The 17,836-nt window shown below is 35.4% G+C and overlaps 1 long non-coding RNA gene across 2 annotated transcripts in view; it reads left to right on the plus strand.

The window, feature by feature from the left end:
- Positions 1-597: 597 nt before the first annotated feature.
- The window catches only part of LOC104982505, a 41,848-nt gene continuing 24,609 nt past the window's right edge, over positions 598-17,836 (plus strand). For both annotated transcript variants that reach the window (XR_824513.1, XR_824512.1), the window contains exon 1: positions 598-681. This is a non-coding gene — a long non-coding RNA (uncharacterized LOC104982505). The remainder of the gene's footprint in view (positions 682-17,836) is intronic.

Here is a 17,836-nt window from a genome sequence, read left to right on the forward strand (position 1 = left end):
CACATACACACACCCGAGGTATTAAGTTTGGCATCAAATATGGTAAGGGCTTTGTGGTGTCATGATCCTTTTTGAATCAGTAGAAAACAGCTACTTATAAGGCTAAAAATAATAAAACAGCAATAACTCTAATACGTAGAAAAGGGAAATTTAAGCTTTAAAGGGGTATTTACTATTTTATATTCTGTATTAATATTTGAGACTGTCTTTGGGTCACACAACACCACAGATACACCCAGTGATTTCAGGATTTCCTAAAAGTGCAAGAGATTATGTTGAATTTTTATGAAACAGAGTTTATAAGTCAAACAGAACCTTCTCAAGCCCTGGGCTGTGTTTCCATGTGTCTGCAGTCTATAGGTATTGAAATGCTCACCTATACTTTAGAAAAAAAAAAACACACAACATTTTGCAAAAATTGAATAAATGATCATTCAAAGCAAAAGCATGCAGTTCAAAAGCTAAACCTCCCATTGGAGAACAGAAAATTTAATGAGCTTTTAATGGAATGCAATGCTCAGAGTAGTAAATTATTTGTTAGTTGACGATGCAATCAGCATGCTGATTAAGGTTGCTTGGTTTTTTACTAAACATTAACTGAATGAAAACGGGTAGTCCTTGTTCTGCTTGGGGGGCTTTAAGGAAGCAAATGGACTTTCAGAACAGAGATTGTCAATAAAGGTGAGTGCACTCCAGGTGTCATTTGAATATGATGATAAAATACTTCTGATAAATATTTAAAAGCATTTTAAATCCACAATGTTCGCCTAGTGTATTGTGGACTCTGTTTAAAGAAACAGTGGGCCTTAGCAGGGCCTAACAACAATCCCTCTATTTCTCTCTAGAAAGAAATACCTAGATCTGCTTTCTTTTATTGCAAAAGAGAAAAAAAGGGGGGGTGGTATGCTTTGAAAATAGAAGCCAGCCTGGACTCTGGGACCAGGAACTGTTTGGGAGTTTGGAATATAAACCTAAGAAAAGGCAAAAAAAGACAAAAACCAAAACAAAGGAAAATATTCTGACCGCAAATAAAGAAGAGACATCTGTTTCTCTGGGTAGATTAAGATAAAAATTTAGGTAGTTTTGATATTTTGATGCTTTAAAATGATTGCTATTAGAATATATATATTTTTTTTTTGATTTATAAATGTTGGCATTCTGAGAGCAAGAAGGACTGTGGTATCAGAGTTATATTCTGTCTAATTTAGGAGCTCTGCGAGGGGAGTAAAAGAAAAAGATCAAAAATTGGAAATAAATTATGTAATGCTTATTTTTGTTGTTGGATGGTTAATACAGAATTTATAAGTTATATTATTCACCATATATTAATCAATATGTACATTAGCTATAAATTATTGTTTCTGAGAGAGATTTTGTTACCAAATCTATTTAAATTGCTAGATTTATTTTCCCCTCAAAAAGAAGGATTTTTTTTTGTTTGTTTGTTTTTCTCCCTACCAATTGAAGAATTATGGGTTTCTAGGTTAATTTTCTTTGAACAGCTACAAAGTTCTTTTTCTATAAATCCTAATTAGTTTCATCATCGGTGATTCTCTGGCAATGGTCAGGTACCCTTAAAATCCGATAAATAACTACCTCTCACTTTTAACTATTCCTGTTTATGACCCAAGAGGTTAAAAGCCTTTGACTGGCATTTGACTTCTGACCTCATATAAATGTTATCTTATCAGTTCCTGCTTGTTAACTTGTATTGAGTGCTTGTCCCTGATGGCTTTTAGATAAAGGGTTGTGGGTTTTTTTCTTTTTAATATATTTCCTATAGGAACTAAACCATTTGCTTTGTTCTCTGCTTAGTGCACTCCAGTCTACACAGAAAACCTGCTATAAATCTGTTATAAAGCTCCAAATATACTTTTATTTATTCCCGACATTATTTTAGTTTAGCTTTACGGGTGGGATTTGATGATTGGGAATATGTATTTATTATAATTAATAGCAGTAATTACTAGTGCTCTTAAGCCTTTAACATGTTAGTCAGAAAGCTGGTTAGCATGGTACACTTTTTTTTTTTAATGTAAAAAAATTAAAAGAAAAACAATTTTAGCTTTGCATTTTGCACCAGCATGAGATGAGTTAGAGAGATAATTTATGGAAATCTTGTCTCCACAGACTTCAGAAGTCCGCCTAATGAGAGAGTCATCACTAAGATATATCTTTTTTAAAAAATCGAATCCAGACCATGAACAGTGCATTTTTGATCCTTTGGGGAGGAGGGTGGTGGCCTGGCGCCCTCCTTTGCCCTTCTGTCCTAAGAATTAAGAAGGATTTCGGCCTTTTATTCCTTTTGCAGCTGTGTGTGTTGTTCACACGTTCAAGTGTGTATGTGTGTGAGTCCAGTCTCTATATACAAATCTAAATACATTTGAATGTTTGCATTTTAAGCTCTCTCCATACCTTGATGGCATCATGAGAGTATTCTAGGCAGATGTTGGTGCTTCAGAGACTGCCTCATTTACAAGTGACCCACAGTGTGATTTCTAAACAAAATATTATATTAATTTCTGTGTGGAAAACAGGCAGAGAGGAGGGAAAGAAGGAAGAGGCAGCCATCTTGGAGTCCTTTTGCCTTTTAGCCTCCTTCTTCCTCTTCCCAAAGCTCGATAGTTAGAATATTATCTTCATTTTTAATTGGCCTTCAACATAATGCAGGAGGCATGTATAAGAGACCTTTGTATCCGTGTTTGGAGTAGAAAAAAGTTGTAACCTCTTTGGACTTTAAATAATAACTGCGACTATAGACAAACTACACCTATTATTCTCTATCCTTCTAAATAAATATACATATAAATGAAGCATATGCCACAGCTTGTAAGAGACCTGTACAAAACCTATTAAGGGAAACAAATGTCTATTTGGACCATTCATTTACTGCTATCTAAAGAATTAATATGTCAGTAAAGTTATCTGCCCTTCCTCCTCCCCATTCTTTCTTTTCTCCCCAAACACACACTCACATGCGCACACACACACACACACATTCAGACACCCCCACTACGCAGCAGTGGCAACCCTAGAAACTTGCTTTTTTAAACAGGAATTCCCTTTCTCTTAGATCTGAAGTATTTCAGGAAGAATGAAAAGACCAGCTCCTATTTGTTATTTTATTTTAATTTTCTGTGTGTGGAGCTGCTCAGCTCTGCCATGTCCCAACACTGCTTTCATCATGCTCATATTCTGGCAACACGCAGGTTTAACGCAATTTGTCCTAACTTTTCATTTCAACCATTGCTTTTTCTCAAAGTGGCCAGAGTTTAAAGACTCAAAAGCAAACGGAAAAGAAATACCCCGGCAGGGGGAAAAACAAACCAACCTCCAAACTGGTGCTGGTATTCACAGCATTGACACATTCTCAAATGTTTTCTCTGTAGTTATAACACAAAAGCGCTTTCTTCCCTGTTTTGATGTATTAAAGACAGAAAGAGAGAGGACCCTTGGAAGTGGTAAAAATAAGTATTTGGAAGCACAGGGAAGGTGTTTCCCCTTTGAATGTCCAGCATGTGTCAATAACTTAGATACTAACAGTTTAATATTAATTAACTTTAAAAATGAAAAGGGGGTGGGTGAAAAGTTAAATTTAAGCAAGTTATGTTGCCTCCGTTGAACTTTCAGCTCTGGGTTGCCTTCAGTTTTGTGTAATGAGATGTGCCCCTGAAGCCAATTATTCTGCTGTCTCTGAAATAAGGGTAACCAGGATCCTAAGTCCCTCTGAAAAGGGTGTGAGTAGATCAATAACGAATTATTGTCTAATTCTGGCATTTGGCAGAAGAAACCACAAACTTTTACTTGTTTAGTGTCAGTAATCTGAACTCATTTTTCTAGTCAATAGTATTTGCAGATTGGTTTACTGGGCAAAACAGATAAGAGTCTGAAACAAATAAAAATCTGAATCCTAAACACTCTCCTACTCTGGTGGCTAAATTCTCTAAGTCGAATCCCAGAGTCTTTTACCATTGTATGCTGTATTCTGGCTTTTAAAAAACAAACAAGATTTAAACACATAAGCTAGATGATTTCAAAACTGGAACACATTACACCATCATTTATTTCTATTTAATTAATGTTTTAATATATAGTTGTAAATCTAACTATACCTCAGGCAGAAAAAGTATTTACTTAAATCAGTTTCTATTCCAATCAGAATGAACTCCCCAATCATTTTTGAAGTAATATTTTAAAATCATTGTGGTTAGTAATACTTGTAAATCATTGTAGTGAGAGGAAGAAGATGATGAAGGGTGATCAATGTCCTTGATTTTCTGTACAGCTGTATCATCAAGCTTTATAAAGTCACCTAAGGGTGTATTAAAACATACTGCTTCTATGTATTTACATGTTTATAAACTTACCCTAAGAATATATTAAGAAATACAGTCCATTTGATTTTTTTTTTTTTCCATTCCTTGCCAAAAATCAAACCTGCTCTGTTTGGAAAAAAGCAGATACTTCTGTGATATCATGGAGTTTTTTGCATTTCAGTAAAAGAAGTCGAGGACATGGAGTCAGAAATACCCGAATTTTTAGGACTCAAGGTATTACTGTAAAGGTTTTATCCTTTCCTCTGTGAAGACTGATGCAGATGAATTTCTCATTTGCTTTGGTCTCTGTCCTCTTTCTCTCGTGTTTCCTTTATTTGTATAAATTAGCTTTGTCCTTTCTTACTAGAATGTTTGATTTGGGCACACTCTCCCACATAGATTCTCAGTCTCACTCCCCCCAACTTGTCTGGGGAGTGGTTTTTCTTACTTAAAAAGCTTTGTAATTCAGACTCAGAGTGCCAGGGCCTTTTTTTTTTTTTTTAATTTATCTGGATATGCTCAAAGGTCACACCCAAGATCATAAGCTATGTTTATATCCTTCTTATGGGCAAATGATAAAATAATATCCACACACATCTGATACTAGGGGTATGGCCTGGACACACACCTTGCTGTCTTCCCCTTGGCCTCTCCTGCCCTGAAGAATGAATACCTCCCTCTCCAAAGTTGATGCTTCGAAGTGACCAGTCAGATGCTGGCAGGTCAGCTGGCCGTCCTCTTGGACAGAGGGTTCATAAATCAGAGAAGTGTTGGTGTGGTTCAAAGAAGAAGGTAGTCCAGCCTGAGGGAAACCACGTAAATCTCTCCCGGAGCATTGTTCCCGGTAGGGAGTTGGGGGTGAGAGTTGGGTAGCTCCTGGGGTCTCGGCTGTTATTAATGCCCTAGCCTCCTGCAGTGGGTGCTAACTTGTTGTGCATGAGAGCTGCCACCACCCTTCCCAAACGTCGGGCGATTGGAAAAGTCAAGCACTGCTGAGCCCTGATTTTCATTTAATAGTCAAAACCAAGATGCATTGGGCTATGAAGATAGGACAGCTCCCTTGAAAAGATTATTTGAACTACAAAGGCATTCATTTAGGGCTAGCCATGTTGCAAAAGGGCCTGCTAGAAATTAGCAGCCTGTCCTGGTATTTGGAGAGCAAGAGTGACAACTTATTGGAAGTTCTCAAGGAATCATTTATATTTCACACTCCACTAGGCAGCTGATTTGAGATTGTCTGTTAGCATAACAAAGGCTCTGAGCCTGTGAACTTCAGAAACCTTTCGACCTCTTAGCTGCTGGCATGAATAGCCCCCAGTCCTGCCTATAGAGATCTCCCAAAGCTCCCCTGTTCGTGGCTAAATTGTTAATCAGGGTAATTTAATATAGTTTTCAATATGCCTCATCTCTTATTGGGAAAGGTATTCACAGCTCCCCTACCCCTGGAAAAAAAAAAAAAAGTTCTTTTATTCAAGTGTGAGAGGGGCAGCTGCAGACAGACCGGCATCCCTGGCTGCTCCCCCCCAAACCCCCTCTGTAGCAGCAGTAATGTTCTGAGCAGCAACCATAGTGAAGGGCCAGAAAAAGAAACTTCGACAAGCACCCCTCTGCCCGCATTCCAACCTGAACCTGAAATTCCAGTCTGTTTATGCCAGGAACCGACAAAACAAACCCCAAAGCTCAGCCATAACTGAAACCTCAGCTCACACACACACACACATACACACACACACACACACACGCCACACCCCCTTCTCCACCCTCTCTTTACCCCCACCCCTCTCCTTCCTCCTCATCTCCCAACCAAGCTTCTCTTCTGGCTCCCGTCAAGACAAAACGCACCGGAGCCCAGGGCCTGCTAATTTTCATTTCTCTCCCTCTTTGGAGGCAGCCCACACCATCCTGCACGCTCCTTCACAGTCACCCTCCGCCCGGAGCCCGCAGCCTCTCCCTGTGTCACATACACTTGCTCTCACCCGCTCCCTCGCACACTATCAATTCACATGCACATTAGTTAGCTGAAAAGAGCCAGAGCACAAATATATTCATTTTAATCCAGTTAAGACCTAAGAGGTCTCAGAGGATATTCTTCCATAGTTTGAAAACCAAGTCTAAAACTCAGATTTGGCTACACTGTTTCATCTCAAAGAGGCCTATGGTGTGCCTTTCTTTCACTTTCTACCAGTACATATTGTAAAAAATAAATAAATAAGGTGAATAAAACACAGTCACAAGCAAACCACCCAGCTTCAGGCAGACACTGCGCACATATCATCACTATGTTGTCTTTTTTTTAATGACTGTGTTTCTTGTACTCATGTGCCAAGTCAGAAGAATTTCATACAAGAGAAGGAAAAAAAATACGAAATCACTATTTTTTTTAAATTAAAAATGTAAGGATACAATCTCTTCATCTCATTTTTCCACATAAAAATTTTAAGATATTTATAATCTTTAATCTTTCATTTCCCACATGAGAATTTGAAGACATCTCTGCAAAATGTATCTGGGTATTTCCCGATCCCTTTGGTGGTGATTTTCTGTGCAACTGTGCTCTGTCTTTGTGCGAGTTGAGGCCCTGTATCTTGCTTCTTCCTGAAACAGCCATTTCTTATGGGCCCTGTTTTGGTTGGTGGGCTTGCCTCAGCTCCTGAAGTTGGATAAAGCCAGGATCTAGTGCCTGAAGTATTTGCTTTGAATTTGCTCTAGTTAGAGTGGTCCCTGGTGGGGGTGGGGAGACTTTCTTCACTCACTTGGAATTGTAATCTGGCATCTCAGAATCACTAAGATGGGAGACAAATTTCTGTTTACAGGATCAGGAAAGGATTATTAACCTCCAAAACAGAAGTACAAATATAAGCCCACAATTAAAAAAACATAACAAAACAAACAGCCCAACCTCTTTCCCAAGATAATTTTTCATGGAGTTGAAAGAATAAAAGGTTTTTAAAAAAGATTTCTTGGTCAATTTTAATATCTAAATAATATCCAGAGGTGACACTTTGGAAAATAAAATAAGTATATCTGGCTATTATACGACAATCTTAAAATCTGCATTTTCCTTACCATAAAAAGGGATTCTCACAACTTTAATTTCAGTGCTGTCAAAGTTTTAAAATTATAAGCATCTTTGTCAATGATCTGTGCATTTTCATTTTAATGTTGGGTTTTTTTATTTTATTTTGTAAATAGTGACTTTCATTTTCCTGATGTCTTAAACCAGAATATCTCTAAAAATATTAATTGATAGTTACTACAAATCAGTGGATAAATATTTCTGGTTTCTCTTTTTAAAAAATCAAATATATTAAATAACTCCTATATAAATTAACAGAAATTTAACTTTCAAAAGATGTTTAGAGAGAAAAAAATATTATGGCTTTTAAACCCAAGAAAGAAAAAATACACAATTTGCATTTTTTCAGTGCTTTTGCTTAACATTTTTTTCATTAGCTTTTTATTCATTAGAATTTATGATCCATGTCCATCATTACACTTTCACATCTCTGATTTCTGTTAAATTTTCTAACAGAGGTTAATAAATATAAAGGGGTAAAAAGGCCTATTTGCTTTCATCTAAAGTGCTCAGTATTTCAAGATTATTTGTATTTGCATTAAAATTTTTTTCATGTTCTAATTTAAATTATTTAAATTGGTCTGAAATTAATTCTATTTGGAGTTAGAAAGTAATAGGAGGATTTTTTTTAAAGGAATTAAATAACATGATTTTGCTAAATTATAATGTTTTCTTAATGTTGGGCCATCTAACAACACCCTCTCTAGCATGGCACAGTTTGGGCTTCATATTTATGGAAGAAATAGGGTTGGGGGGAGAAGGATGTATATTTGGAATGGTGTTTGACAGGGGGAATGAACGCAGACACCAGAACAATTATATTACAATCCCATTGGGAATGCCAGCACCAAATTTAGCCAGACTGATGGGGTACTGTCTAGACGGTCCCTTTTGTGTATCAGCTGTTTTTTCCCTGCTTTATTGCACTGCCTGAATGTGTGAGTTGAACATGCATATGGATCCCAAACATAACCATTCCAGCAACCATACATTGCTGTTAAATTCTCTCATTTGGCTGAGAATCAAGGGTTGTGTATTCCTACTGTATTCCCTTTACAATATTTTGTAATTAAAATGCAGCTTCCAGAATTAGAGGTTTAACAAAGGTCATAAGACAAAGTAGAAAGTGCCTAGGCTGTTTTTTTTCATATGAAAAAAAATGTACTAAGTAAACATTTCTATCTTCTCAAACATGTCCACCTCTTTTCTACAGAAGTAAAAGAAAGCCAGAAAGAAAAGAAATAAAACAATGAGTGGAAAGAGGCAAAATAGATGTAAATTACCACCTTTCCTTTTGAAAAGGGTAAAGGATAGAGAGAAAGAATATTTATTAAATGTTTACAGTATAATTAATGGCAGTGTGTGTGGTTTTCCTTTTTTTTTCCTTCTTTTCCTTCTTTTTATTTGGTAAACCAAATAGAATTCAGTAATCAGGGTTCTTGTGAGGCCTTAGAAATAGATTCTCAAACTCTTTTAAATAAATGCTTTTAAGATTGCTGTACTGTTACTGGAGAGACAGGAAATCCCAGAGATATTTCTCTTCTGGGCTATGGTCAGGATTTTGTTTTGTTTGTCAAGACAGTGTAGGAAGGCTAGGACTTAGTTATATGTGACTACAGTATCCACACAAAATATTCATTGTTCAAAGGAGCAGAAATGCACCCCTAAATAGGATGCTCACTCCCTGGGTGATGGGTACTAGGGTTGGATGCCTTTGCTAACAACCAAGAATTAAAAATGAACACAAATTAATTATTCAAATTAGAGAATGAGAAATAGAAAGACACATTAATGCTAATGAAAGTAGGTATCAGAGCTACCTCTTTCTATGAAAGGTTTATCAATAATTTTTGTCACCAAGAATGAAAAGGTGTAAGAAATTGGAATTCCACAAAATGTAAGACACCATAAATAAAATTCTTGCCTTGCAGTAGAAGCCCAAATGAATCTACTGTTTAAGGAAAGAGAATCCCATGTTTCACAGAACATTAATAAATTTATTAATATGTACATACAAACTATTTGGAGCAGGAATTCTACTTTCCATGTGCTGAAAAAAAATTTTTGCCTTAACAAAAAGGAAAATGGTAAACTTTTTTTGCCATTAAGGAAAATCAAAGTTAAAGTCAGTGACAGAAAAAATATTTTTAATAGTTATACGGTTTTGGGCACTAAATTTTGTCAGTAACTAACTAATGGATTTTTAAAATAATAATTTCCTATGCTTTACCACTGGAATTCAGTAACTACCACCTCCTATGGACAATGAAAACTTTGTCCATCTTTTGAAGATTGGGTATTGAAAAGAAGGCTGGAAGAAAGAGAAAGTAAATTTTCTTCCCAATTTTACTGACTAGAACATCTCTTTTTTTTGGCTTGAAACATCAGATCACAAACCAACAACCGTAAGATAGGCTCTGGATATAGGGTTGGAGAAATTTCCTGGTTGGAAGAAGGTATGAGGCTTGAACAACTGACGTTAAACATGACGATCTTGAGTAGGCACTTGTAGGCAATGATGTTAAAAACCTCTGAGATATAACTTTGGCACAGCTGAGAAAAAATTCAACCAGACAGGGATGGAGAGCAAGAGAAACCAAGACTGAGAAATAAGAAAGCAAGAGAAAAAAGGTGGTGGGGGGGCGGTGCAGGGAGTGGTGGTTGGGGGTGGGTGGCACGCAGGAGTGGTGAGTGAGAAAGAAAGAGAGAGCAGAGAATGAATATTCCAAGCATTGTTTTAATCTAAAACAGAGATGCTTCCAGGAGAATGAATTTCAATGGAGCTGAGCCAAAAATAATTATAGAGATTTTCTTGTTTTGTTTTGTGAATGAAGAGCATCTCTTTTCTCTGGAGATGCGAGAGTGAGAAAGGACCAGAGCCAAGAGATTGAAGTGATGCCCCTCTGCCCCTTTACTTCCACACAGCACAGTAGCGGACCTTTCTTTCTTCCCTTTTCCAAAAGCTATTGGCACCGAATTGTGCTAGGAAGAGAGGGAAGTGGCAGCAGCCCTCCAACCTAGCTGGATTTTCTATTCTAACAATAGCTTGTTTACTTTGATAAGGCTGAAGTATTGAAATTGGATGCAAGATTGGGTGGGGGGGGGACAGGGATACATATTTTAGGTTCTAGAGATAAAATTGAGCGATTTACAACTAAGAATATTCCCCTATTAGAGACACTTGAAACTTCCTTTGGGGTTTGTTTTACCAATTACATTTGTTGCCTTGTTTTTCATCATCAATAGCAGGCTACTAAAGGAAATAAAGTATTCTCTCAATTTTCTTCCATTTTCTCTGTGATGTAAAATCTTTATCTTGGAACCATTTTTTACAGGGAAAAAGACTGTCGTTTGTTAAAATAGCTTAAGCTACACTGGATTTTTGTGAAAGCAATATAATATACTTCTCACGAAAGAAGATATGGAAGGCTTTATACTAATTTGACACACACAGGGTTGGGGGAGAAACTCACTAACATTAATAGACTTTGGAGAGGAAGTAATCATAAACAACTCAGAATTAATATCTAAAGACGATTGATTTTCTTAAGTTAAATTAACTTACAAACAATTCATGCCATTAAGTACTGTCTGAACCTGAAAATTCTCTTCAAATCTCTCAAGTGTTGTGCCATGTTAAAGACCTTGTTGTCATTTTTATCATTCATAGATAGATGTTAGTTCTACGTGTAGGTTTCAGGTATTATACTTTTGTACTACCTGAATTTAAAAAACAATATATTTCAGAAATCTAAGAATCAGTTTCTTCTACGTCATATGTCACAACTTTTTAAAAAAAAACAAAAGTGAAAATTAACTTTTTAAAAATAAATATTTGACCTGCTAAGTACAGCAATTTAGTTATCCAGTAGAAGAACAGCATAAAGTTGTAAGCTTAATGGCTTAACATGAAAATGACCTTGGTACACATTTAAAATAAGGAAAACTATGTTACATTAGCAGTCAAGATTATCTGTTGGCTTAAGCATAAACATCTCTGAAAGTAGCAAAAATAGATATAATTTCATTTAAAACTTTTACATATTAAAATTGTTCCTGTTATTCTGTAAAAAAAATATATTGGAAATGTATATTAGTTGGCAGTAAAGTTTATGATTCTGTTTTGTTGTTAGGTTTTTAAAAAATTTCTTAAAGAAGGAAAATATGTTCATGTACATGGGACTTTATTTAGGGATTTTCAAAACATTTTAAATGTCACTGTGAATATAGTGTGTAAATCTGTGAATATGAGTTTTATGAATCCACATTTAATTTAATTAATCATATTGATTCACTTGACATTTTTCTCCTCCTGAATCTCCCCTCCCCCCTCTTCCCATCTCTATATTAAAAGCAATTCATTCACAGTGGTAGACTAATTTTTGAAGCAGATTTTACAAAATAAAACCGACAATGGTTTTAGAAGAACTTTTAAAAGCATTCAACTTAGATATTGTTAGAAGTGATTAAAATGAATATTTAAGAATTCAAAGTACTTCATCATATTAATCTTAACATTACATTAAAAACCCAATCCCCACATGAGAAATCAACCTTTTAAAAAGAACAATTATTAATATTAAATAGCCAGAATAATCACTAGTATATGCTAAACTGAAATAAGTATATGAGATTAGCAACAAATATTTATTTTTCCAAGTTTTAAATGAAATAATTTGTAAAATAGGAAAATATTTAATAAAGTTTAATGTCTATTAAAAACCCAATAGACACAATTTGAGAATTTATGGTTTTGCTGCATCATTAACACTGTTGAGGGAAACTGTTAGTCTACCAAAACATTTAAAATATGGTATACAAGAATTTATTGTTAGCAGTAGTAAAGTATATCACGTTGACATAAGGGTATTTACTATCAAGCTCTAGAATGGATTAGGAGATGAGGAGGTAAAGACAGATTTACAATTAATAAGTGCCCAAAAATATTACAATGGCAAGGTTTCTATATTTTATAAACAGATATGCTAGATGTAGATTATATTTGTCACTTGTTTGTATTGGTGATCTTATTATAAAATGGAGTTTGAAGGCTTCTCTCTTGACCAAATCTTTTCTAACTCCAAATTACTAAACCAATTTCAGAGCTTTGCTCAGAAAAGTTACACTTCACTTGAACCCAACCCTAGAAATTGCCCCAAAGGAAGTGTTGTTTGTTTGTTCTTTTCATTTGTAGTGGGATAGAGCCCAGTTTGCAACTGTGGGGCTGGACACAGGAGAAGCAGCAGCAAGAAGCAACTGAAAAGGATTAGGATGAACACTTCCTCAAGCTTCACAGGCTTGTTTGCTTGTCACAGATGCCATTAAGGTGCATAGATAAGATATATTTAATATTAAGACTTTTAGAGAGCCTTGATACTCCTGAAAATTCAGAGGCAAAGCTGAGCCTCTTTCTTTAGCCCATATACTTCATTACATTGGCCCAGGAATCCTGGCTAAAGATAGTTTCATCCAGCTCACATGCTTGGGTTTTGTCACTTCATGTCATAACCTCCACATTACTTAAATATAGTTTTAAAATGTATTAAACAGAAATGCTGATATAAGCCTAAATGTAGCTGTACTTGCTGTTTCTGCTCTAAGTTCATTCATGATGGTGGATTTAGTTAAAGGGCCCAGAACAGCCATGCTTAACAGTAAGGAAACAAAATCCTCTTGGCTTCAATGGGGGCTAGGTCTATGTCAGAGCAGAGCAAATTCACTGTAGATATTTGAGATAAATACCTTCTGTAGAAATGTACACATCACATTGGTGTTCTATATAGTGTAAAAAAAAAAAGTATGCTGCATCACACACAAAGCCCTGTTACCTTTTTTTGCCTCAACTAAATGTTATTTTTTTATATCTTAGACACAGAGAATATATGGTAACATTTATAACAGGATAGCGGGCTCCAAATAAGAACTGCTAATGATCGTAGGTGTCTATTGAATCATAAGCAAGGACTACCTGGTAAGCATTAAGTGACAATAAAGGATATTCTTGCTAAAATATTAGATGAATTGATAATAGAGAAAATAGTCATTTTGACAGAAAAGTCAACAGAAAATAGCAGTAATTATAAGTGCCTTGTATACGAGCAGAGTGTATCACACCCAGTGTGCAATGTGCTCTTATAAAAAAAGTATGGTACCTCTACTGGATGATACAGCTGCATTAGGAAGTTTTATAGAATGGCTTATTTTTCCAGAGCACAACATTTAGCCTTTCCACAGGCTTTTTTTTTTTTTTGGTAGAATTTCTCCTCCCAGTTAAAAACTGGTTTTCATCACACAACTGCATAATTATTTTTCTGCAACTAGCGATAATTACTTGTTTTGTGTATCTCTACTAGAGTGATTCAGTGTTTGCTGTTCTACCTCATAAAATGCATCTGTATTAGAGGCATGTGAAAAGGAGTATTGACCTTATATAATATATTGCTATATTGGTAGGGGCACACAGCTCTAATTCTTTGTAAAAGGCACAAAAAGTCTATATTGCTTTGAGTTTTCCTTTTTGAATGCTATGTGAGTTTTCTGACTGAGGCATAAAACTGGAGGTAACTGAAGACAAGAAACCTCACAACATGGAAATTACTCAGTACACAAAGAAACTCCCTCTCAGATAGATGTACAATAGGTGCCTGAATAAAAAAGGCAGTTGGAAGGATTTGTTTATAGTGGCATCAGAAAAAACTCTGGAATCAGTGTTTGTGAGATTTGTCACACCAAAAAATCAAAAACAGATTTCAATTCATTTAAGAATATCTAATCATTTTCTGTCACTCACAAAGCTCTCCACAAAAAAATAAAAAGAAAGAAAATTAAGCAGAGCCCCTCCTGCCAGTCTTCTTTTATCTTCAGCAGTCCTCCTCTTTCTCTCTTTTCCTTCCAACTCTTATTTGTCTGGGTGTTCCTTTCTTTCAAGTTGTCTTTAATCCTTGCTTTCCCATGTCCCTCTTTAGTCTTATTCACCAGTGATGCCAATAAAAATAAACAGTCTATTTAAAGCAAATGAGTAAATGCCAAAAAAATATGTGATTGGTGTGTGCCTTATTTTATTTTTGTCTTTTAGTAAAATTACACCTGTGGCACTCTCTTACTTAAAATTTTTGTAACTTTAAAACCAAAACACAAAGAGCAGAGAGCTGAAGTACTATTTGATGTCTCTGGATTTATTTATAAATATATGTAATGTTAAATGCAGCAAAATCCTTGTGAGACTACTTTCGTGCTTACTGATCCCAGGGTGCAGGAGGAATTAGCTTATCCAGGAAAACTCAAAGTCATAATTAGTCTTGTGAATTATAATAATCGGGTTTCATCCTACACTTCTTTCTCACGTGGTACTCCCAGTGGGAGTTCTGCATGAAAAGGACTGCAGGATTGGGTATTAATAATGGTATACCTGTGAAATATTGGTATATTCCTACAGTGCCAGTCAATGAAATCAGTATACTACCCCATCTTTGTACTACAGCCTTCAACCAATTGAAAAATAACTTCAATGGATTTTTCAAATTTCCTAAAATTCCATTATTAGTTTTTTAAAATACTTCTTAAAATTATAAAATAAAAATGGAAGTTTTTTTTCCCTCAATGAGATATACTTCTTACTCTTGACTTTGTTATAGATATAAGGCTGTAATTAACTTAAATGTTAACAATGCTAAGCTTTACATAATCACCTCCAATAAATTGAAACAAAAGAACAAGCAGGGAAATAATCATGAAACTCAGCAGAAAGTTACATTTATTTTCAAAGCTCTCAGATCAGCTATTTTCACTAATTTGATTACTCAGGTCAATCAAACACCTTGTTGACTAATGGAGATAACCAAAATTTTAAAATGTATAGACCCAGCCTGAATGAAACAAAAGAAGTGTAATAGCTTACCAATCCTGAGATGTTGATGTTTCGTCATTTGTGAAACAGAAATACTTCTTTCAAAAGTTACACTGTGATGAACTGCTAACTAGGCTTAGAAAAGCTGACAAAATGTAATCATAACTGCACACCTATCTAAAGCCCAAACCCACAGAGTTCTTAATAACCCTAAAAATTTAGACAATTGTACATCAACAGATGAATGGATATAAAAACTGTAGCATATTCAAATGGAATGTAGAATAATGGAATACTACTCAGCAATACAAAAAATGAACCACTGGTACATCTTACAATATGGAAGAATCTCAACAAAATAATGCTGAGTGAGAGAAGAAAGACCAAAAAAAAAAAAAAAAAGAGTACAAATCATTTATATATTAGTCTAGGAAACTCAAACTAATGTATAGTGACAGAAAACAGATCAGTAGTCGCCTAGGGGAAGGATCAGTAGGCAGGAATTACAGAAGCATGAGGAAACTTTTAGGGATGACGGATATGTTTGTTGCCTTGATTGTGGTAATGGTTTTCACAGGTGAATACATATGAGAAAACTTAAAAAAAAATACAGTTAAATATGAACAGTTTGTTATATATCAATTTTACCTCACTAAAGCTGTTAACAACAACAACAAAAGTGGGCCAATTAGAATGGATATAGGAACCAATCAGAATGGATGCTAGCCATTAACAAAAATAATTCAGACAGCAGGTTTCAGAATTCTCTAGGTAACTGGGACCATTTGTAGATGGCCATAAAGATTTTGGGGACTGAGAATGTCCTCTTCATCTCCTTGCTAATGTTTATGATCCCTGGTTTAATTAAAAATAATTTTCCATTTTTTTCCTATTAAAAATCATTACAGTCCTGAAAGAGGTGAGCACGAGTTTTAGATTTTGTCTCTACCAGTGCCTGGAAAATCCCAAGGACGGAAGAGCCTGGTAGGCTGCAGTCCATGGGGTCACTAAGAGTCGGACACAACCGAGCGACTTCACTTTCACTTTTCACTTTCATGCATTGGAGAAGGAAATGGCAACTCACCCCAGTGTTCTTGCCTGGAGAATCCCAGGGATGGGGGAGCCTGGTGGGCTTCTGTCTATGGGGTCGCACAGAGTCGGACACAAACTAAAGCGACTTAGCAGCAGCAGTGTGGCTAAACCAATGTCAGAAAACTTCCAGACACTGCTCAAGGTGGAGGTAAACTGAAAGACACTTCTATCTAAAGAAAATAGGATCCATCCAGCAAGCATTTCCATTTTACAATTGTTGGCTTTATCATAACATCTCCAAAGATCTTTCTCTTCCCTTTCTTTATTACCATGTGTGATAAAAATGGAGTAAGGAGGTGAATGGGGAGACATTGTTAGCAAAATAATTAAATTACCTGAATGTATTTGTCTCATGTTGATCTCACTATGTGAGCTGATTGACCTCAATGTGCTTTAATACAAAAAATTTATTAAAGTCCACAATAAGGTGCAAAATCACCATATTGTAACTCTATTCTGGAATGGAGGATTACTGAGTCACCTGCCAAGGTGCCTTGTGTTGCAGAGAGTAAAGGACCGAGATTGTTATTTTTACTGTTCTGTTTTTATGATAGTGAATATTGTGTTTATATACTTCCGACTAAAATTTTAGGTGCATAACTTGAGTTAGATCAGTGCCCATCTCAGTGATGAAGGAAAAATAGCCCTACATAATTTTTAAGAACCTCAGGGACTGAGCTAAAAGTCAATAAACATATGGGAAAAAAGACTGGAAGCAAATTGAATATATGTGCAAATTGACATTTTACTAAAAGAACATGCTTAAAACTTTAGGTTTATCAAACAGATGTCAATGAAACTGAAATCTATTCAGCAAGTAGAATGCATTACTGAATGCAGAAATACACGTGTTTTATGTGACCTGAAATGCAAACATTTTTCCATCTTGTAATGTTATGATTTATTATTCTGATTTTAGAGATGCAATATTAAAAATGTGTTAATCAAGACATTTCTATTTATAGTATTATATACATTTTAGTTTTTAACAATATCCATCTTTTTACCAGGGTCAATCCTCATGCCACATAGCTAGATTTCCAAAATAAGATTATCAGAAAAATGTGTTGTTGATCTTGGGCATAAATTTATAACTTATATTGGTTTGTAACTAACTCCTGAGTTTTAAACATATATAATAGCTATTTTTGTGATCTTTTTCTGAGTACTTTTTCAAAATGGGAAAAAAAGTAAAGTTCAACTTTGTACTCTGTCCATGTCTCCCATTTTTCTTTTTTGTGTATTCTTTCCTCCCACCTTCCTTCTCTCCTCTCACTTCATTATTTAGCCAGTGATTTTATTCTGCTATTTCTCCTGACAGTCAGTGATCAAGACACTGTGTTAACCCTGAAGATGCAGTTGCTTTAGGCAAGCCCCCTCACTATTTCTTGACTGTGTTTAGGGTTAAAAGACTTCTTTAGATACAACGTTAACAATCTATACTTCTACAGTGTCTGTGAGATTATTTTCTTTTGTTACCTCTGGCACTCCACTCTAGTACTCTTG

This window comes from Bison bison, unplaced genomic scaffold (genome assembly GCF_000754665.1).
Source record: "Bison bison bison isolate TAMUID 2011002044 unplaced genomic scaffold, Bison_UMD1.0 scf7180017864533, whole genome shotgun sequence".
Classification (NCBI taxonomy): domain Eukaryota; kingdom Metazoa; phylum Chordata; class Mammalia; order Artiodactyla; family Bovidae; genus Bison; species Bison bison.